This window comes from Microtus pennsylvanicus, chromosome 17 (genome assembly GCF_037038515.1).
Source record: "Microtus pennsylvanicus isolate mMicPen1 chromosome 17, mMicPen1.hap1, whole genome shotgun sequence".
Lineage (NCBI taxonomy): Eukaryota > Metazoa > Chordata > Mammalia > Rodentia > Cricetidae > Microtus > Microtus pennsylvanicus.
The window spans coordinates 5,335,660-5,358,093 of NC_134595.1; the positions used below are offsets into that span (position 1 = coordinate 5,335,660).

General features: G+C 44.6%; 1 long non-coding RNA gene across 1 annotated transcript; it reads left to right on the forward strand.

The window, feature by feature from the left end:
* The first annotated feature begins 3,520 nt into the window (after nucleotides 1–3,520).
* Nucleotides 3,521–18,086, forward strand: LOC142836879 (uncharacterized). Its single transcript, XR_012908171.1, has 4 exons — nucleotides 3,521–3,730; nucleotides 12,352–12,701; nucleotides 14,561–14,639; nucleotides 17,340–18,086. It is a non-coding gene; the product is annotated as an uncharacterized LOC142836879 (long non-coding RNA).
* The last annotated feature ends 4,348 nt before the right edge of the window (nucleotides 18,087–22,434 follow it).

Consider the following 22,434-nt stretch of genomic DNA (forward strand, 5'->3'; position numbering starts at 1 on the left):
AGGTACCTCAGTCACAAACTTAAGTAGGATGGGTAGATAAAAAGACGGTTTTCCTCCCTACAATTTGAGACACAAAAATTTAAATAAATAAATAAATATCCCCACAAAGTATTAGATCCTGGGAACAAGACCCCTACACTGGTCAGTATAGGGCCTGAGCCGCTGCTCTGTGTTCTCCTTTCCTGGTGCTCATCTGATCAGAGTTACCGAGACCAGCTGATCCAAGCATGGAGAGAAGAACCTGACCTCCACCCCCTTTCCTGACAGGCTGGCCATGTGCAAGCTGTACCCACAGTGCCACATTATTAGTGATGTGGGGTGTCTCACTCCTGTCAGCTCCAGCCGGTCAGCTTTGTGTAGAGAAGCTGTCGCTGTTCTCCTCAACTGAAGACTACTGTATGCTGTGGTTCTCTGGTGGTGACAGTACTGCTCCCAGGGACATTTTGGCTGTCTCTGCTTCTTTTTCCTGTCACTGTAACAGAGGTACCTACTAGATGCTTGGAATGTTATTAAGCGTCCTATGGTGGGCAAGATGGGCCCTCGCGAGAAGGGAACAAGCAGTTCCAGGTGATGTACTACTTCCAGTGAGCAGCGCATCTTCCAGATGTTATGGACATGAAAGTCCATGCAGTGGTAGTGCACCAATATGGAAAGATCTCTTCCGTTCTAAGAGACTGGAACTTTTGCTGGACCCCACAGCCAGAGTCAATAATACACCTTGCGGTTTCTTAAGACCTGGGACTGCAAGTCTACTTAGGTTTAGCCTACTTGTTTAGCCTTCCTGTAAGAGCAACACACAGCAATCAACCTTACTTTCCTTGGATTTCCCAGGTAATCAACTTTTACAACCTAAGTTCACCCTGAAGCAATACCTGGTTGCAGGAAGAACCACAAACTGAGGTTACCCATCAACCACCCAAAAACCAACCATCCAAAAGAAATGCCTAACATTCCAACCACTGTAGATAGGATCACCTGCCAGCACACTCACCAGGCCACCCCCATACAATTGTCAGCCAATTAGGGGTCCTGAACCTTAGAAATCCCTCACCTCCACCTACTTATAGGTTTTTATAAAACACAACTCTAACTGAGCTCGGGGCTCTCTGATTACTCCAATACGTTGAACACAGGAAGAGACCAAGTTTGCAAACTTGCATTAAAATAAAAGTTCTTTGCTTTTACATACAGGACTGGGTCTCCTTGTTGGCTTTTGGGAGACTTTGAGGATCTGGGCATAACAATTACTAACTAGCTCTTATGACTCAAATTCACTCATAATTCTTGTATACTTAGCCATGTGGCTTGGTGCCTTTTTTCAGTAAAGTATTTGTATCTTGCTTCTTCTGCATCTGAGTGGAGCCTTTCCTCTTCCCAGAATTCTTCTAGTCTAGTCACCCCACCTGTACTTCCTGCCAGGCTACTGGCCAATCAATAAAAGTAATTTGAATGACAAATCTTTACAGTGTACAAGAGCATAATCCCACAGCATCTCAGGAGCAGGAGCAATGAATGGTCCTATGCCCCTAAAGCTCCCATGTGTTTCTTTTTTCAAGTTGACTTTGCTTCTCCTCCAGCTTCCGTCACAAAAAGCTGTCCTGGAGTTCTAAGAAACACACCATGTCTCTTTCTCCCCAGGCTCTCAAACTCCTCACACGAGGGAGAGTTCTCTGTCTCCTGCAATTCATGCACACGCAACAGTTGATTCTTTATACACCAACCACAGCAGGAGGAGATGGTAGCTTTAAACCACATGGCAATTTGGCATGGTATAAAATGTTAGAGTCATCATAGCGGCTACTGTATCCACTGAGGTGATTTCCTCCTAAAAAAAATCTTGTAATTTGAACTCTGTGGAAGATGGAGAGCCATCAGGAAAGAGTTGTGAAAAGCAGGGTTTGCCACTGTTTACATTTTTCTGTCCTCAGGAAGAGGAGGGAATGAGCTAAACAGTTTGCTGGAGTAAAATCAAACCGCATCCATAGCACCAAGCATGCTGACAAGACACCACTTCCGGGAATTCAGAGAGAAAACACTCTTGAGAGAGATGTGGACACCCAACTTTCCAGTCTTGTTAAAAACAGGAGCAGGGTTGACCCTGATTCTGACACTCACCCCCTTCCACCCCCCAGAAGGTCAAACTCGGGCTGTAAAAGGCACTTTGGGTTTGTTCATAGACATGGATATTTCCTTTCTGTTTTGCAGTTTTCTTTTTTTTGTTGTTGTTGTTGTTGTTGCGTGTATTCAGAGTGTGTTTATGTGAGTGTGTGCATATGCATGTCTAAGACACTCATAGGAGTCAGTGTTCTCCTCCACCATGTGGGCTCTGGAGATGGAACTTCTGTCATTCGGTGTGGCAGCCTGGTGTCTTATTCTTCGAAGTAAAAGAAGTCTTCCAGACTCACTGAGCCACCCCACCAACCTAGAAGGTTTCTCTTACTTTGAAAAATCCTACTACCTTTCAGATAGAAGAAAAATGGCGTTAAAAAAGATGCTAAGTGAAAGAAAAGAGATACAAGGTGCCTTTGCCTTTACTGTCTCTGAACATTCTTGACATTCATTCTTAATGTGTTATGTTCGTAATAGATGTTAGAATCAAAATCCTTTGCCTGATTATTCACTTTTTGACCCATGGGTCAGAAAACAGCCTATTTATAATTCTGCTTTGGGAAAATTTTTAAGAAATGCATGCAAAGGTAGCCCCACCACTCCGTTAATTAGCAGCCCGAGTGGGGCCTCTGAACCCTGGACCTCACTTTGGATTTAGTGCAGAAGACAGAGGGAGCTGAGCACTTGACAGACGCCTGCGCAGAACACCAGGTAAGCATGTGGTCCTGGCTCACACAGTTCAGATACCAAGACAGGAGGGGGAGCTCATAATAAAAGCCTAATAAAATCCAAACGGCGACACGGTGACAGCTGAAATTAACGTCAGCCCTGGCGGCCTGTTGCTTGACTCTGACTGGCACCCAGCTAAGGAGCCCCTCACAAGGGTTTACAGTATTCAGCTATAGGACTCTCTCATAGCTACCAACAGCGCCTGAGCTGTTCCCGTGGTCCCTTGGAGTTCTTCTTTGAACCAGAGAAAGATCTCAAAGCAGACACAGGCAAAAGACATGTTTAAAGAAGAGCGGCAGCGGGAGAGAAGATGAGAAGGGATGCACTCAAGAGAGCGTGCAGATAGACAGCCTGCCTGCACTTCTCAGCTGGGAGCAACGGGAAAGTATTGCGTCACCGTAGGTCCCTTCAACAGTGCTTCCTATGCACCAAGCTCTTTTTGACCACTTTTCAAACATTCACTCAATCTTCACATCATCTCTGGTATTTAGCATTGTCACCAACCCTAGTAGTCAGGCGCAGGGTTGGAACGTGTATCCTTGGTTACATAGTTGCTAAATGACAGACAGAACTGGAAGCTGAACGTGGCGAATCTGATCTCGGGCATACTTGTGGGCCTCTCCTAGACAGGGCTTACACAACAGCTACGGCTGCGACGGATCTTAATAGTAGAAAACAGAAAGCAGGAAGTTTATGTAACTGAGTTCAGGGTAGACCTAGAAACTGCCTCTGTGTGTGATGGTGAAGGAGAGAAGCAAAAGACGAGAAGCTACTCCAAAGAGAAGAGCTATGGAAAATCACAAAGGACCCAAAGACACATGAAAGGTGCAGAGAAAAGATGGGTGAGGAGAAGGCAAACACAGCCGCAGCCACGCAGCCTGGCGGAGGGAGGGTGAGTCTGTTTCCTTTCTGTTACCGCGATAAACATCATGAGCCAAAGAGTGTTGGGGGAGGAACGTGTTTATTACGGCTTATACCTTATAGTCCACCACTGAGGGAAGTCAGGAGGCAGGAACCTGGAGGCAGGAAATGAAGCAAAAACTGTGGAGGACACTGCCTACTGGCTTGCTTCTAGTGGCGGCTTGCTCAGCCTGCTTTCTTATTTAATTCAGGATCACCTGCCGACGGGTGGTACCATCCACAGTGCTTGGGCCCTCCCACAACAAACATTAATCAAGAAAATGCTTTACAGAGTTGCCTACACGGCAGTAGGAACTAAGGTTCCCTTTTCTCTGATGACACTAACCTATGTCTGGTGCGCGCGCGCGCACACACACACATATACGCGCACGCGCACACACACACATACGCGCACGCACACACGTATACTTGCACCCTCTAGCACACTAACAAGCACAGAAAGGAAGCAGAAACTCTTCCAAAAAGGTAAGCCAGGAAAGAGACAGGCAGGCCTGCCCTTCGGACAAGCCCATTGCCCTCACGAGTCTCAAACCCTACTGTAGATGATGGTAGGACACAGCAGTGGAGAGAAGCCCATTCTGCCACCCTGTGATTCAAAGGACAGTGACCAGGTAACCATATTAAGAGAGAATTTATTGTTTAAACCAAGTTACCCTGGAATTGAAGATCAGTGAACAACCTCAGGACAGGAGCCTGGATCTGACCAGCCATAACTCCTGGATGAGGGAAAACCCAAGAAGGTGAGAATGGAAGAACTGTCATTCCCAGACAAAGAGGTGCAGAGGTGGTAACCCCATCATTGGTGTCCAGGAGTGACATCATCAGCCAAGAAGAGCCTTGGAGTCTGACACTGCTGTGCCTAAACCCAGCAGCTGGATCAGCCTCTAGAGCCACCTGTCTGCCACTCCCAGAAGAAGAGCTCAAGGTGAATTCTTAGGGGGTCTTGAAAGGACCTGCACAGCTCTCCTCGCTGCAGCTGCTTCCCACGCTCCTGACACAATCAGGAGAAGCCTCCAGCTTGAAGAGCAGCTGCATGGGCTGGAGAGTGTGAAGCCAAGAGGAGCTTTCCAGTCCCCAGACTGTAAAGCTGAGTATGGTCTGCAGAGGGCCACGGTGTCCAAGGAAGGAGCCTGCCAAAGTAAAGACTTCAGACAATCACTGTGGTATTTTGTGGCATTGGCCCCCAAAACTTCATAGGGAGTGGCACTATTAAGAGGCATGGTTTTGTTGGAGTGGGTATGGCCTTGTTGGAGGTAGTATGTCACCGTGGGGGTGGGCTTTGAGGTTTTCTATGCTGACTGAGACACTGAGTTTTCCTGTTGCCTATGAGATGTGGGACTCTCAGCTACTGTTCCAGCGCCACATCTGCCTGTAGGCTGCTGTGATCCCCACCATGGTGATAATGAACTGAATTCTGAAACTGCAAGTGAGCCACCCTAACTAAATATTTTCTTTTTAAGAGTTGGCATGGGGGGAATGGGATGGATGGGATAAAAGAAGGGTGGATATGGGAGCAGGGAAGTATATATCTTAAGGGAGCCATCTTAGGGTTGGGCAAGAGACTTGACTTTAGAGGGGCTCCCAGGTGTACAGGGAGATGTCCCCAGCTAGTTCCTTGGGTAGCTGAGGATAGGGAACCTGAAATGACCCTATCCTATAGCCATACTGATGAATATCTTGCATATCACCTTAGAACCTTCATCTGGCAATGAATGGAGATAGAAACAGAGACCCACACTGGAGCACCGAACTCCTAAGGTCCAAATGAGGAGCAGAAGGAGGGAGAACATGATCAAGGAAGTCAGGACCGCGAGGGGTGCACCCACCCACTGAGACAGTGGGGCTGATCTAGTGGGAGCTCACCAAGGCCAGCTGGACTGGGACTGAAAAAACATGGAATAAAACCAGACTCTCTGAACATGGTGGACAATGAGGGCTGATGAGAAGCCAAGGACAATGGCACTGGGTTTTGATCCTACTGCATGTACTGGCTCTGTGGGAGCCTGGCCTGTTTGTATGCTCACCTTCCTAAACCTGGATGGAGGGGGGAGGACCTTGGACTTCCCACAGGGCAGGGAACCCTGACTGCTCTTTGGACTGGAGAGGGAAGGGGAGAGGAGGGGGGAGGGAAATGAGAGGCGGGGAGGAGGCCGAAATTTTATCAATTAAAAAAAAAAAGAGTTGACATGGTCATAATGTCTCTTCACAGCAATAAAAAACCCTAACTAAGACACTTGCCTACTATGGGATCAGCATCAGCATGAGCCATAGGAAAGATAAGAGCCAGGAGTTGGATGACCTGCTCCCAAGTGCATTTAACTGACAATCTCCAATGTTTTTCCTATTATAATTTTATCAGTGTTTTTACTTTATGGTACTTTTTAAATTGTCTTTATTTTTCATTCCCTTAATAATTTTTTCGTTACTAAGCAATCTTTTTCTTTCTCTTTTTTCTTCATTCTCTCTTCCTTTTTTCTTTCCTCCTCCTCTTCCTTCCCCTATTACTCTCCCTCTTCCTTCCTTCTCCCTGAGCTTTGTCATTTTCTTTCTACTATGTTTTGAGTACTTTCCCTCCATCTAGTAAAGGTTTGTTTGTCTGTCTGTCTACCTGTCTGCTCCCTTAGTTATGCCTGATTCTTTAAAAACTCATATCTGATTTTTAATCCCCTCCTTACATTTATCTAATTTTGCTTACAAACTTTCCCATTATTAGAAAATTCTTTCCCCCCCTCAAATTCCTTGCCCTATTTTCTTCCACAGCATTCTCCATCCCTTCTCCTTTTTTTTCCACTTACTAAACCTCGCTGTCATCAAAGGCCCTTACTGGCCCTCATTGGTCCTTTAGTTCTTCTTCCCATGTCCCCTTTCTTATCTTGTCCATGGAATGTTTCCATGTTTACTCTAACTAATTGGTAACTTCACAGCATGCTCTGCGTTGCTGTGTCTATTTTATGACTTGTAGTTATTGGTGCTTTAACCATTTTGGAGTGTGTTTCTATAGGTTGATGTGATTACAATTATTTGGTTTGTTTTCTCAGCACTGTGTATAACCGGGGATTGAGCCCCCAAAGTGGGCTGAGCAATAACAAATTCCCAAATAAAACTAGAAGTGATCATCAAGCCAACATTTGCACAGACTGTATTACAGAAGCACCAGGAATACAAAAAGAAGACAGAATGACTCCCGTGTAATATCCTAACTCTTCCAAATGACCAAATTCAGAGACACTAAAACAGGCAAAATGCCAGGCAAAGATTTCAAAAGTTTATTAATAAAAATGACCACTGACTTCAAAAAGGATACAAACAAGATGAAGCTGATATAGACATAGAAACAAAGGTCAGCAACATCATGGGGCGGGAGCGGCAAACTAAGTGAGAAAGTCAACAATATATAGATAAAAAGGTGACCATGTGAGAGAAAGGTTCAGTAGGAAGGTGTGATTTTTGAGAAACAAAAATGGAAATATTTGCAATGACTCAAAGTAATGTTTTTAAGTGGAAAGCCTCATCAGTGGACTCAACCAGGAAGAAGAAAGAAAGTTGGGACTTGCAGACAAGGTCGAGGAAATACTACATTCAAATGTCAATAAAGAAAAACAGACAAGGACAATGAGAACTACTGACAACTCAAGAACAATGGCAATGGGTTTCTGATCCTACTGCATGCACTGGCTTTGTGGGAGCCTAGGCAGTTTGGATGCTCACCTTACTAGACCTGGATGGAGGTGGGGGTTCCTTGGACTTCCCACAGGACAGGGAACCCTGATTGCTTTTCAGGCTGGGGGGGGGCGTAATTGGGGGAGGGGGAGGGAAATGGGAGGCGGTGGCGGGGAAGAGACAGAAATCTTTAATAAATAAATAAATTTAAAAAAAAGAAAGAAAAACAGACAAGCATGACTACAAGATCAATAACTCTGGAATACCATCAAGAGACCAACCTAAGAATCCACATGATGGAGGAAAGAGCGAGGATTAAAAACTAAGGACAGAAATCTATCCAATGAAATTATAGTGAAAATGTCCCAAATCAAGTAAGAAATAGATATCCAAATGCAAGCAGCATTAGCAACTCAAGCTGGCACAATTAGTGGCAAACCTCTCGACAACATGTCCAGGTCAAGATTTCAAACATAAAGCTGGAGAGGTGGTACTTTCTGCTCTTGGGGAGACCTTAGTTCGATTCCCATCAGGTGGCACACAGCTGCACACCTGCGGCTCAAGGGATCCAGTGTCTCCAGAGACATGCACATGATTTTTTTAAAATGATATCAAAAACACAAAGCAAAGAAATAATATTAAAAATCATAAAAGGAAAAACTGCCAATCACTCACAAAGGCAAACATGAAAAGGACATCAGACCTCTCTTGAGCACTATAGAAGATGCTTATACTCTACAACGTGGTGAAATAAGATTGTCTCATTCATGAGACAGAAAAAATAAGCTTCGTGAGAGGAACAGATGAACAATGGGCCAACATAGTAAAGCGTCAAGCCTCTGCCATGGATAGGAGAGAAGATAAAGAGCAAACAGAGAAGCAACTGACGGCGGAGATTACGGGAATCTGTACGCATCTGTCATAACAGTTTAAATGCCAATTGTCTCAACTCACCGAAAAAAGCTAACTGTATTTAAAAACTCTATCTATCTACTGTCTCGGAGAGTCACATGTTGTTAGTGAAGACATTCGCAAACTAAGAGTCAAAGGATGAAGAACAATCTAGCAAGCGAATGGAGGCTGAAGATGACGTAGCATACCTGCTAACGTAGCTCTCAGAATCAGTCAGACAACATAACAAATGTGCTGCAAACTAACAAAGGGATCAGCCCATCAAAAAGACTGAGCAATCGTAAAAACATGTGCACCAAACGTTGGAACACCCAATGTAATAAAACATATAAAAAGGCTGACAAGTCTTTAATACTCTTATCTTTAGATAGGCCATCCAAACTAGAAGTCGTGAGATAAACTTCAGAGTTATATACTATATCATACACTGAACATAATTAGTAGATATATCTAAAAACACACACATGTATATCAACAGTCCATGCATCAAGGAGAAATTAAGTGTATACTCTTTCAGCAGTCTATAGAACATTCTCTGTCACATTCTATGACCACATTCTATGTCACATAGCAAGTATTAACAAACACAAAAGAATCAAACTCATTTCTTCTATCTTATCAGATCACAGTGGTTTAAAACTAGAAATCAATAGATAGAGAAACCACAGAAATTACTCATATATTTGGAGATGGAATGATACATTCTTGAATAGCAATGGCTCAATCAAGAAATCAGGAAGAAGGCAGGTGGTGGTGGCGCACGCCTTTAATCCCAGCACTCAGGAGGCAGAGGCAGGTGAATCTCTGTGAGTTTAAGGTCAGCCTGGTTAACAAGAGCTAGCTAGTTCCAGGATAGGCTTTAAAGCTACAGAGAAACTCTACCTCAAAACTCAAAAAACAAAACAAAAAATTAGGAAGAAAGCTTTTTAAAAATATTCCTGGAATCAAATGAAAGTGCAACTTACCAGAACCTCTGAGACTTGGCCAAGGTGACTCTAAGAAGAAGTTAATAACTGAGAGTGGTTGCATTGAGAAAAACGTTCAGAATGACCTCAGATAAATAGCCTAATGATGCACTTCAAAGGCTTCCACTCAACCTTCCATTTTTTCTTGCTGGGGCACAGCACAAAGCCTGGATGTCCAGCCAAACAAGCTTTGGAGAAGGAGGAAGGAGCCCCTTCCTCACCAGCTTCCTCAGGTCGAGTAGCTACTCTGGGTATCCTATTCCAGGTTCTCATCACGTAAGGAAATCACCCACTTTCCCTGTTAACACCCAAGAAGTCACATCCCTCCTCCAAGAGTTGAACCCAGGCTTGCCCTTTCTCTCCCATCACTGACTTTGAGAAGCACCTCCTCTAAGTCTATGTAAGCTGCTGCAGGTAGGAATGAGGGGTGGAGAGGAAAGAAGGCACTAAAGGGGATAAAGCGTTCCTGACAGAACATTACGTAATGCTTATAGGTTGATTATTTGAGGAAAATATTAGGAAGTTCAACAGATTTGCTATAACATTTTCCCCTGTAAGACCCCACCTGCTGTTTTATTTTTTAACGCCTCCTTTGGGTGAAATCACTGATCGTGTTTTTTCTCTCTCTTCGTTATTCTCTCCTTAAGGATCAGCTAATAGGAAGCTTTTGAATAATCTTCCACTAGAATTTTTCTAGTTAGTTTTAATTAGCTATTCTGGCTCTGAAACTAAAATTTACTGTGACTTCTAGACTCTTCCAGACAGGGTCAAGCTTGGGATAGTCTGTACTTTGTTCTTAGAGTTGGAAAAGGAAGTTTAAGGCACCAAAAGATAGAGCCCAAACCAGCGTCAAACTCACCACCCAACACCCACTCCACAGCCACAACTTCCCAAGTACGAAGATTATGGACATGTGACACCATGCCTGGCCAAGTCAAAGGCTTTTTCACTCTTAAGGCATAGTTGTGGCAGGAGGATGCCTTTATGTCCCTTCTAAGGAGTATAATTGGACTGGCAGTTCCAAAAATGCTAAAGACATCAACTTGTTCTTTCAGACACTCAGGGTGTCCTGGTTAGTACAGCTGCAGAGTTAATCTTACACTCGGCACAGAAGTATGGAAGTCAAGCTCAATATTTTTAGCACTTCTCAGAGAGTTTAACTTGACTGAACTGCCTCGCAAAGTTGATGTGTCAAACTGCCATCTGTTCCATCCACACTCACGTTCACACATCCAAGGAAGAAACACCACTCTCTCGGTTTAATTGTCTCGTAATTAAGAACTGAGTTGGTGGGTGACCCGGAGTTACCGGAGCAACTGCCTTTTTACCACAGATCGTCACCTTTGAGTGCAAGGCTTTAATTTTTAACTTGGTTACGGCAGGCGGGGGAGGGGGGAGGGGGTGCACTCTAAAATAAGCATATTAAATGAAAACTCAAACTTTAAAAAAAAACCTTGCCTGGTATTTATTCAAGATCTAGAAACTCATAAATAACTAGGAGATGAAGTTCGGGATGGATGAATCGCTGCAGAGTGTGGGAAATTTATGTTCTCAGGAGTCTCAGGCTCACAGACAGGTAAACTGCATACATCTTTTAAATACAAATGACTGTGCCAGCCAGCTGCCCCGCCCCCACCCACACTACCCTTTCCTCTCTGCTGTCAAAACTGGAGTTCTTTCCCGTTTCCCCAGCTACTGTCTTTAGCTCACAGGGAGAAATCTACAACCAGTAACAAAGGGAAGTGTGTCAGAGGACACTCAGTTTCCTCATTCCACCAATCCTTTCTAACTTCCTGTGTGGCCCACGGGGGAGAGCCCAGCTGGGGGAGCCGCCTTATCATGGCACACAATGCCCTCCCAAATTGGCTAATTCAGTGTCCTTTTTGTTACATTGTTTAAAATGTTGACTAATTTTGGGGAGGAGTCCTACCCACTCCATCTTGAGCATCAGGCCAGTGTGGGTTTGGCTCTTCCCCAAGCTTCCCGGCTGAGCATTCTTCCCTTGTACTTTTTCCCAATTTAACATCTTCTGTCATACAGACTGAGCAACCTCAGAGGAGAAACTGTCAGAGCCTAAGCACCCCAAAGTGTCTGGCACCAAATTGGCTTTTAAAAAAAAATAGTAACCCCCCTACAAACAAATCCTATAGTATTGGTAAATGACCACGTCAGTTCTCTTCATCCTAAAGACCTGTTCAAGCCCTCCCCTCACTCTCCCTGCTCCAAGAGCTATTAACATGGTAAAAAAAAAAAAAAAAGAGGCTTGAGTTCATTCTGTTTCTCTAAACGAAACCTCCTAGGTCATCCTGCCATTCTGAGATCCAGTTACCAACTATGTGACTGTGTAAGAGATGGTGGGTGCCACTGTAGAGCCCCAGACTCTCTTGTTAAATAGGTCGAGCATCTTACCACAACATGGAGGCCTGGTTTTAGGGAAGAGGGACCAGCATTTCTCCAGCCTCTGCTCCATCCATTACAAACAGCTGCAGTTACCGCTGCACTCATTTACGTAGTTATGTTCTGAGCTCGTAGTGTTCTCCATAAATTAGATCTCATAACACACCTTCTTTCCCCAGTTAATGACTACACCACATAATGCTACCAGGAGTTAAAAATAGCTGTGATTGGCCAGGCATGGCGGTGCATGCCCGTAATCTCAGCTACAGGGGAGATTGAGGCGGTGGGATAACTTCAAGGCCAAGTTGGGCTAAACTATGAGACCCTCAAAACAGACAAAGTGTGAACAGAGTAGGTACCTAAGGGAATGTGTACATCATTAGTGAAAACACTAAAATTGGTGACTAGGCTCCTATAATATACAGCCTATTTTGTTCTGAAGAACAATGTCCTAAAATAAAAACACACTTGGGTGAAAATAAGCAGAGTTTCTTCTATGCTTTATCACTATTGAGAAAACATAGAAAATAATTTAACAGGTATTTTTAATCAGCCAGATGTGTGCTTCAATGCCTGTTATATAGACCGACATATATCTTAAGGAATGCTTGAAATGTTTTTCTTTTTCATTTTGGTCCCTAATGAGTGCTTGTTTCAGGTACTGAGAAGAGCAGAAGAAAGGAGGAGAAGTGAATACAAGGACCACTGGTGCAATCCCTCTAGGACAAACGGATATAGGCACGGCTTCAGATCCTCGTTTTTACCCAAGTTGCACCTGTAAGCCCCACCTAGAAGAAAATGGCAGCATCACCAGAAGCTGATTCGGCCAAGTAGGGGCTCCAGGTAGCTTCACAAGACAGTGGTTTTTTCCTAAGTGGAAGAAGAGAGAAATTGAGATCAAAAACAGCAGTACACAAGAAAGTACAGGGACTTTGTCACCAATCAATGGAGGTTGACTCAACAGCTCAGAGATGCTCAGAAGACAGTCCCTCTCAGAAACCCGGGCTGGTAGGTTTGACAACTCACAACACCCCTAAATCTCAGACCATCAACTCCCAAAAATAAAAGCCCAAATCTGTCATCCTCCCTGAGGATGTGGGTCAAGCTGACTTTGATAGGCTCAGGAATGAGGCAGTCCCTTGCCCGGTCTACATTGGGTTGCTCTAACAGAATTCTCAAGACTAGGTAACTTGTAAGGAATAAAAGTTATTCAACAAATAGCCCTGGAAGCTGGGAAGTCTAATTTTGGGGGTCTACATCTGTTGCAAGTCTTTCTTGCTAGGTAGTAACATGTCAGATTATCACTTGGAGAAGTCAAGAAAGTTAGGGCTATAAGTAGCCCACTCCACAGCACTGATAACAGTGTGAATGTACTTCTAAAGCGAGAGCCCTCAGGCCCTAACACCTATTAAAGGTCCCATCTCTTAACCCTGCTGCACTGGAGATTAAGTTCCAGCACTTGAAGTTTGGGGTACACACTCAAACCACTACCACCCCTTTTCCTACTCCTTGGCTGGCAAGGAAGCTAAAGGGAGGATGAAAGTTAAAGTTAATAAGGTTCCTTGGAACCGGCAAACATGGCTGGTATCAGCCTTTAGGCAAGACATTCTTCTGTTTCATGGGAATGTCCAAGGTAAGCACCAACTAATGGCTTACAAATGAGTATTTTGATTATATAACTGAACCTGTCCATAGCCAACAAGAGCATAAGAGCCTGGGGTCTTTTGGCAGGGAGTTTTGAGCTGTTGCTATCATAGCCTATTTTCCTGCATGTTCGCTTTCAATGGAAAACAAAAGCTCTAGCAGACGATTTGTTTTGGTTTGGTTTTTCGAGACATGGTTTCTCTGAGTAGCCCTGACTGTCTAGGAATTCACTCTGTAAGACCCGGCTGTCTTGAACTCAGAAATCCACTTACCTGTGCCTCCTGAGTGCTGAGTGGAAAGGTGCACACCACCACCACCTAGATACAAGCAGACAATTTTTAAATTCACATTTTTAAGAATATATAAAACACTGTAGATATGAGCAAATCCTCTAAGCCCTCTCCCTGGTTCACTATGTATCCTCATCATTCAAATGGAGGACAAGACCAAAACTCGCCATTGTTCTGAATGTGATAGTTCTCACCCGTGCCATGACTGTAAATGTCCAAGACAGGGACATGCCATGATATATAATTTTGTTTCCCATACTTCCAAACCTTATGTAAGTGAAGCAATGAACTTGAACCTCTATCACAGTTTGTTCACCATTGCCCTCAAGATATTTTCAGGTTCACATGATATTATTATTATTAATAATAATATTATTATTTTATGAAATGGGTTGGTCTCAAGTTCCTGGGATCCTGAACTGTTGGGAATTGGTTAATTCACTTTTTTAGCTGCAGTGTTCAGTTATGTGAGTATATATTACTTTCACGGTAGAGTTCTATTACTAATACTGTTCATTATAGTATTTATTATAGAATTCTATTATGTAATGTATCAATTTATTTCTTAATTCATCAAAGGAGTTCAGGAGGAGGAGGAGGAGAATGTGAGCCTTCATGACTCTAAAGATGCCTTTGATAATATCTAATATACTGATAGAGCATCTTCTATCCTGTTGGCAGAGACTGAGAGCCCCTGACATTGCACACTCTTCTAGCTATGGTACTGTCTGACTCTAATTGTTGCCCATACCAAGTTGGTGGTGATAAACAATCTTAACTTATGATATATATATGTACCAAGATTCAAATCTATTTTCAAGTCAATGGTTCTGAAAAAAAAAAGTGTCCCAGGCCCCCCTGAAATTTCTTCAGGTCATTTGTGAACAAAATATGCCAAGAAATTGTTTATCTTCTACTCTTATTCTTCCATAGGTACATGGTAGAATTTTCCAGAACCTCCCTGGCCTGTGGGACTGTATCAGAATACAGAAAAAGCAAATACAACACCCAGGTGCGTTCTCTTAAAACAGCCATTGAGGTAAAGACCCTGGTGATTACTTTGGGCCCATGCGACAACCAAAGACACAATCCCCCTAGATTCTTGATTTGAACCAGGTCCGAAGTCCTCTTTACTTTGTTAGGCACCGTCATTGTGGAGATTTGAATGTAAGCATCCTTTGGATGAAGGATTACCATTGTTCAGTCATCTAACTCCAATTTATCCAATCATTGGACAAAGACATACTGAGAGCCCACTAGGAGATGCTTTTTAGGCACGAGAGACAGTGATAGGCAAGCTCTGAAGACCAGACAGGAGTTAACCAGGTGAAATGGGTCAAGGGAATAGTAGCTCTGGCAGAAAGACCACGAGGGAGACAGAGAGCAGGAAGCAGGCCCTTCTAGAGAGTCTATATCATCAGTTCTCAAAGTGTGGGTGATGATCCCCTTGGGAGTCAAATGACCCTTTCACAGGGGTCACATATCAGATGCCCTGCATATCAGACATTTGCATTATAATTTGTAACAGTAGCAAGATTAAAGTTATGAAGTAGCAACAAAAAAATTATGTGGGGGTCACCACAACATGTAGAACTGTACTAAAAGGTCACAGCTTTAGGAAGGTTGAGAACCACTGGTCTATATGATCTGCCCAGTCTTATCTGTGAAGTGGTAGATCTCAACCCTGGCTATTCATCAGAATCACCTAGAAAAGTCGTAACTAATATTGTTGCTGGTGAGATTTGCAAGACCTCCTCTGCCTGCTCCTGCCCACAAGGTCCTAACATCAGAGGTGGGACTTGGGCTTCAGGCAATTTCAACATGCATGCGGCTGGGAGATTAAGATAATGAGGTGTAAGGACACATGTGTCTAGACATGGGACTAAAAAAGAGCCAGATCATAACGGACTTCGTAACCCAAGAGCGTGCGTTTTATGTGGAGGGCTTAAAGAGGTGTAATCAGATTTTTCCTTTACAAAGATTTTCTAGCTACACAATGGAGTGGAATGAAGGAGCTAAAAATGATAGAGCCTGAGCTTGGCATAGGTCTATGGAGACATTGAAATCAAGTGATAGGAAGACAGGATGGCTTGTGGGATGCCTCAAATCACTAGCAGCACCTCCCATATTAGTTAGGGTTCTAGAACTGATAGAACGAGTGTGTGTGTGTGTGTGTGTGTGTGTGTGTGTGTGTGTGTGTGTGTGTGTGTGTGTTAAATAGAGTGGCTTTCAGGCCGTGGTTCAAGAGCGCAGCAGCAGCTATCTCCTGAACAGAAAGCCATGAATCCGGTAGTAGTTCAGTCCCTGAGTCTGTGTATCTCAACAGTCCCAGTCTGGTGCTGGTCTTCAGTCTGGGCTATAATCCCAAAGAAGTAGACTCTAATACCATGAGAGAAATGTCTTGGCAATGGGGTAGATTAATTTGCCAGTGAGAATGAGGGCAAGCAGGCAAAAGTCAAAAGCTTGTTTCTTCCATGGCCTTTATGTGGGCTGACCCCAGGAGGTATGGCTCAGACTTAGGGTGGATCTTCCCACCACAAATGATTCAGTCCAGAAAATTTCCTGTCAGATGTGTCCAGCTGCCTGGGTTTTGGTCGATTCTAGATGTAGGCCAGTTGGCAACCAGATTAACCATCTTACTGCCTAACTAGATTTCCCAGTACACATTTTCCAGTTAACCTAACCTATCACGGCCACATTAACCTCCCACCACAGCCGCTTACCACGAGTGCCGAGCGGCCTATGATTAAATGCGTTTGCTCGGAGCCAAACACCCTGGTTTTAAACCCCACCTCCCCACTTTGCTGTGCGCCATTCCCACAGCTGTAAAACAGTGACATAGTCACGTCTGTTGCTTGATAAAATCCCACGACAGAAAACAAATGTGGTGGCTTGAAAGAAAATGGCCCCCAAAGGAAGTGTCACTACTAGGAGGTGTGGCTTGGTTGGATTAAGTGTAGCCTTGTTGGAGGAAGTGTGTCACTATGGGAATGGGTTTTGAGGTTTCCTTTGCTCAAGCTATGTTCAGTGTGGTAGACAGTTCACTTCCTGTTGCCTGCGGATCGAGATGTAGAACTCTCAGCTCCTTCTCCAGCACCATGTCTGCCTGCATGCCACCATGTCCTGCCATGATTTCAATGGAATAAACTTCTGAAACCACTATAACTAGACGTTTTAATAAGCCACTCCAACTATACACTTTCCTTTAGAGGAGTTGCCATGGTCATAGCATCTCTTCACAACAACTGAAACCTAAGACAACAACCTAGGGCAGAAAGTGGTTTGTTTCATCTTACAGTTCCAAGTTACCATCTGCCATTGTGGAGAAGGCAGGAGCTTCAAACAGCCACATCCTCTCCACAGTCACAAGCAGGAAGACTAGGGCATGCGTGCCCACTCGCTTGTTTGTTTGTGCTTGGCTCCATTTCTCCGTTCCTACACAACGTAGGATTCTCTGCCTAGGGGATGGTGTCACCTATACTGGGCTGAGTATTAGGACAATTCCCCGTAGACACACCCACAGACCAATCTTCCCTGAGACTCGCTTCCTCGGTGTCTCTATATTGAGTCACGCTGACAGTGAAGACTAACCATCTAGAGTGGGTTTCCAGCACAGGGGTACTGTGAGGGAGTGGACCTGGGAGAAGCTCTGTCATCACCTGTGTATGGTAAACATTCTTCTACGTTCATTACAGCCTTACCATTCTTCCAGACAGGCACCTTCAAGAAGGGTTGAGGAGATGGCACCGTTGGTAAAGGTGTTGGATGCATGAGCATGGACAACTGGTTTTGAACCCCAGAGCCCGTGCAACTGAGCGCAGCAGCCTACAGCTCTAATCCCAGCGTTGGGGAGACGGGAGAAGGAGGGCCCTCAGGATTCTCTACCAGCCAGCATAGCCAAATGGAGACATGCCAGTCTCAGTGAGGAGAACCCATATCTAAAAATGAGATGGAGTGTGACTAAAGAAAATACCCAACATAACCACACTGACCTCTGACCTCTGACACACACACATATATGCACAGGTGCACACACATGTACATCCCATATACAAAAATAAAAAAGAAACTTTAAAAAGCAAAACAAAACAAAAAAAATTTCTAACTGCTGGATTCCAGGCTACATTTTCCACATCTTCAAACTGTGTCCACAAACTACAGCCCCTTTGCATCTGGCCATGTTGTTCCCCTCATTGTGAAAGCCTTTCTTGTCTCCCTTCTCCCTTCCCTGGTCCTCATTCCTCTGAACATCCATCACCATTCCTAGAGAAAATGACATCAAGCGCAGTGGCTGGTGACTCTGCAGTCACCTCCCTCCAGCGGGACAGCTGTCCTTCCTACCAGGAGGTCATTGCTAATAACCCACAGCCACCCACGCACTGCTACCTAAATGCTACGTGCTCACCGGCTCAGGCCCTAAACCTGCCATTTCTGTTCTTTGTGGGCACCACAGCTACCACCAGAAGCTCATAAATAAAAACAATGTCTTTGGTATGAGTTGTTTTCATTGAGGCCATCAGCTATGAAATTGTTTTAAGGCTTCTTGGGATCATTAACCCAAACCAAGGTTGTATATTACAAAAGGATAGATACCAAAATATCTGAAGTAATTGGCCCGGATATGTTGCAGCAGCTGTTCTGAAAGCAAAAACAAAGCACCGTTCAGAACCAGACTTCATGGAAACATGTGTGCCCTTTGCCTTACATCCTGTGGTTCTCGGGCTTCCTGGGGCATGACCGAAGCATAACTGACCTTGCACACGCTAACAGTACTGGAGGGTTTCCACTGGATACATCGCATGTTCTCCTAACATCCTGTGGTTCTCAGGCTTCCTGGGGCATGACTGAGGCATGACTGACCTCACACACGCTATGCAGTACTGGAGGGTCCCCATTGGATAAGTCACATATTCTCCTAACATCCTGTGGTTCTCAGGCTTCCTGGGACATGACTGACCTCGCACACGCTATGCAGTACTGGAGGGTCCTCACTGGAAACATCGCATGTTCTCCTGACCGTGAGGTGTAGATCGCTTAGGGTTCTCCTGGCTTTGCAGACGGATTAGAGCCCCATTAAAACCCAGGCTGCCTGCAGTGTTTTCCTGACAGTGAGGTGTAGATTGTTTAGGGTTCTCCTGACTTTGCAGACAGATTAGAGCCCCACTAAAAGCCAAGCTGCCTGCAGTGAGGCTTTCCACACCTGTAAGTCATTAGCGATTTTTCTTGGTGGGAAACCTGTCTCAGAGGGAAACTAAAAAGGGTTCCTTCCTTCATTTTTCACTGACTCTTTCTTCTGTTGGTATACAAAATAATGTATTTCATTACAGCATTGTATGTCACTGTACACTGTATATCACTGAACTTTGCCCTGCATTCTCACCCCTCTGGCTTTAGGCCCCTCCCTCCCCTCATACCCTCACTTCTATTTTTCACGTCAAAGGGATTTTTTAAATAAAAAGATATAGTTTGCATTTTACTTATTTATGCTGAACCCAAGCCTCTCACGTGCTAGGCAAGGAAGCTGCCACTGAGCTTGTGTCTTAAATCAAGACAAGGTAGGCATTTAATTTGCTTTGCGTTGAAAAATAAGAGACTTTCTGTACAATACACCTCTGTTAGCTCCGGTCACCCCACACACGGGGCTGAGTTCAGTAGAGTCCGTTAGGAGATGGGAGTGCTTCTCTCTGTGTTCTTGGGAAGGGTGAGGGAGAAGGAATGCATCTAAGTGACTTCAGATCACAGGCCAGCGAAGTGCCAACAGTGACCAGAAGTCTCACTCCTTATTGGTTTCCTGAACCCCTGCATCTCACTGAGGTGGATAGCCTGTTCCACATATGTTTACAAATTAATCTGAGATAAGACCCCAATCTTCAGCCCTGGAGGTTAGTCAGCAAGCGGTCTCCTCGGAACCGGACTGGCCCTGACTCCCCTGGATGAATGACAGGAACCAGCAGCTGCCAGTGTACCAATGCAAGGGTACCAATCCACTACAGAGGTCTCTTCCCTTCCTGATCTGTAGGACCGGATTTCTGACTCAGTTTCCCAGACTCCCAACTCTCTGAGAAGAAATATTTCCCAAGCATCCTGTTTGCTTAAATGAACCGTTTAATCATTAGTGTCTTTCCTCGCGCTGGCTCTTACTCCCCAGGCCCATAGGTGTTAGGTTAATGTCTAAATGCGGATGGTTTTGTTATCTGAATTGGCCTGACTGGTGAAAGCTTTGATCCTTTGTCAACATGTCAGACTTCAAAGTGGCAAGCCAAGTCTATCTGAATCAGAAACTGTGGGAAAGGAATTGTACCCCAAAAGAGGAACTGCAGCTCACAGAGATCCAATTACATCCTGAAGTCCCCAGTGAGAGCAGAGCCAGGAAGAAACCAGAAGCCGTTCACCTTTTTATATTCTAATTCAGCACTGGGAAGATCAGCACGCCTATTTGATTCCCTTTTCTCCACCACAGCCTACTTACTCCGATTCCGGAGCTGCGCCGTTTTCTTTGATCCTTCAAAAACGCTACGCTAGGCCACAAACTCAGATACGTGAACTAGGCAACGGAGCATGTGGCCTGACAGAAGCCGCCGAGGCAGCAGCGCGGACACAGCCTCTCCGTAGGGCTGGAAGATTAAAGGAACCTTCCCTGTCCAAGGAGACAGCCGCAATCAGTTCCTATCCGCTGCTTGCCTCATCATAATCTAGATTTTCTCGTGAAATCTCAGAATGTCGCTCCCACAATTCTAGTCTACTTGACAATAGCCAGTCTTAAAAACTGGAAAGGGGAGGATTGAGCAACTAACCAAAGCAAGCTTTATTAAGACCTGCTGGTGCTGACAGCCACGGGACCTGGAACTACAGGCAGCTCCCAGTGGCTTCTAGACCCCAGTTCTACAACCAAAAAGCTAAATTCTGCGGTCAATCTTGTTCACCTGGAGGAGAATCTCGAGTTCTAGAAAGGAATGTAGTACCAACAAGCATTTTTATGGCGAATTTTTGAGACCTTATGCAGAGACTCCAAATTGGCTGACTAGATTTTTCTCAACTTGACACAGCTGGGATCGTCTGAGGGAAGGGAACCTTGAGGGATTGCTTCCATCATATTGTTTGTAGGAAAGTCTGTGGGGACATTCACCTGATTAATGGGTGATGTGGGGGTGCCTAACCCACTAAGCGTGATGCCAACCCTGGCCAGGTGGTCCTGGGAAAGCCATAGAGAGCAAGGCAGTATGGAGTGTTCTTTCATGGCTTCTGCCTCAGTTCAGGCCTCCAGGCTCCTGCCTCAAGTTTCTGCCCTGACTTCTTTCACAATGGACTCTAAGCTGCGAGATAAAATGAACCCTTGACTCCCCAAGCTGCTTTTGGTCACGGTGTTTATTACAGCAAAAGAAAACACACCTGGACAACTAAGCCACTTCTGGGTCATGACACAGGAAAACTGTGAAATAATCAATGTGTTGTTGTTTTGTTTGGTTGGGTTTTCTGGTTGTTTTATTTGTTTAAGCCGCTGAGTTGTAATCATTTTTGATGCAGCAATAGTAAACCAGTAAGGTCCCTAGGACTTACCCATCCCAGACAAAGAAATAAATCCCAGAGGTTCCTTCCTCACCTGCCATCACTACGTCCACCCTTAACTGCCCTGATCCATAGATGACAGAGAGACTGATTTGACCATGGACCCACAATCCCGTAGATTCTTGGCTTTTCTGAGAAACTGCCTAGAGAGACGGTGACTGAATAAAATAACTGACTCAAATGATGAAATTTTAGAAAAACAGAAGCAATCTTCCTGGAGATAAGCCTACTGGCCTCAAACCGCACCTCTGTCTTTGTGTAGGAATGAGGTCGGTCTAGTTGGAGCCTTGCAGTTTCAGTCCCGGGGCCACCTGACAACCACACAGGTGTCAAGGGAGTCCCTGGTCACCAGAGCAAACACATTTCCATCAAAAGTCCTCTCCAGGAAAATGAGGCCCACAGAGTCCTCCAGACTCAGGCAGTAGGTCCCACGGGAGTTCTGCCAGCAGGAATCCACTGTGTCTATAGCCAGATTTCCAGCAGCAGAAGCAAGTCTCTAAGGCTGATGAAACATATATCACACTGTTTTACTGTATTGCCGTGAATAGTACAGAGACTGAGAAGGGAAACAAGGAAGTTTAGTCTCCTAGATACCAGCAAACAAAAGAAGTTGCTTAAGAAAACTATGCTTTTCCCATCTCAAACCCAGAGGCCTTAAGGATTGCATGATTAATTGAGGGAGGGAAGAACTCAACTAAATTATTAAAATATGAAGTTTGTTAAGGCTAATTTTATTTATTTATTTATTTATTGTTATTATTAGTTTTTTCGAGGCAGAGTTTCTCTGTGTAGCCCTAACTGTCCTGGAACTCACTTTGAGATCAGCCTGTCCTGAAACACACAGAGATCCACCTGCCTCTGTCTCCTAAATGCTGGGATTAAAGGTGCATGCCGCCTCCACCCAGCTTCAAGAATAAACTATTAATATTAACAGAAGGATAAAAGCATTAAACATTTGCTGAGTTGAGTTTACCGTGTATCTGACTATGTGTTGAATTTCTCCTGTGTGTTCTCTTGCTCAGCCCTCAATGCTGAAGGAAAGATATCATTACGCTTCCTGCTTAACAGAGAAACGGAAGTTGGTGAGTTGCTCACCAAAGTTTTTTCAACCAGCAATGAGGAAGGGGTAGACAGTCTCAGAGCAGAAGTCTTCACAAGCACTGTATCCTCTGTATCAGTTTCCTGGAACACTCAAAGGCGACATCAGTGGCAGCAGAAAGAGGAAGAAAGCAAAGGAAGAG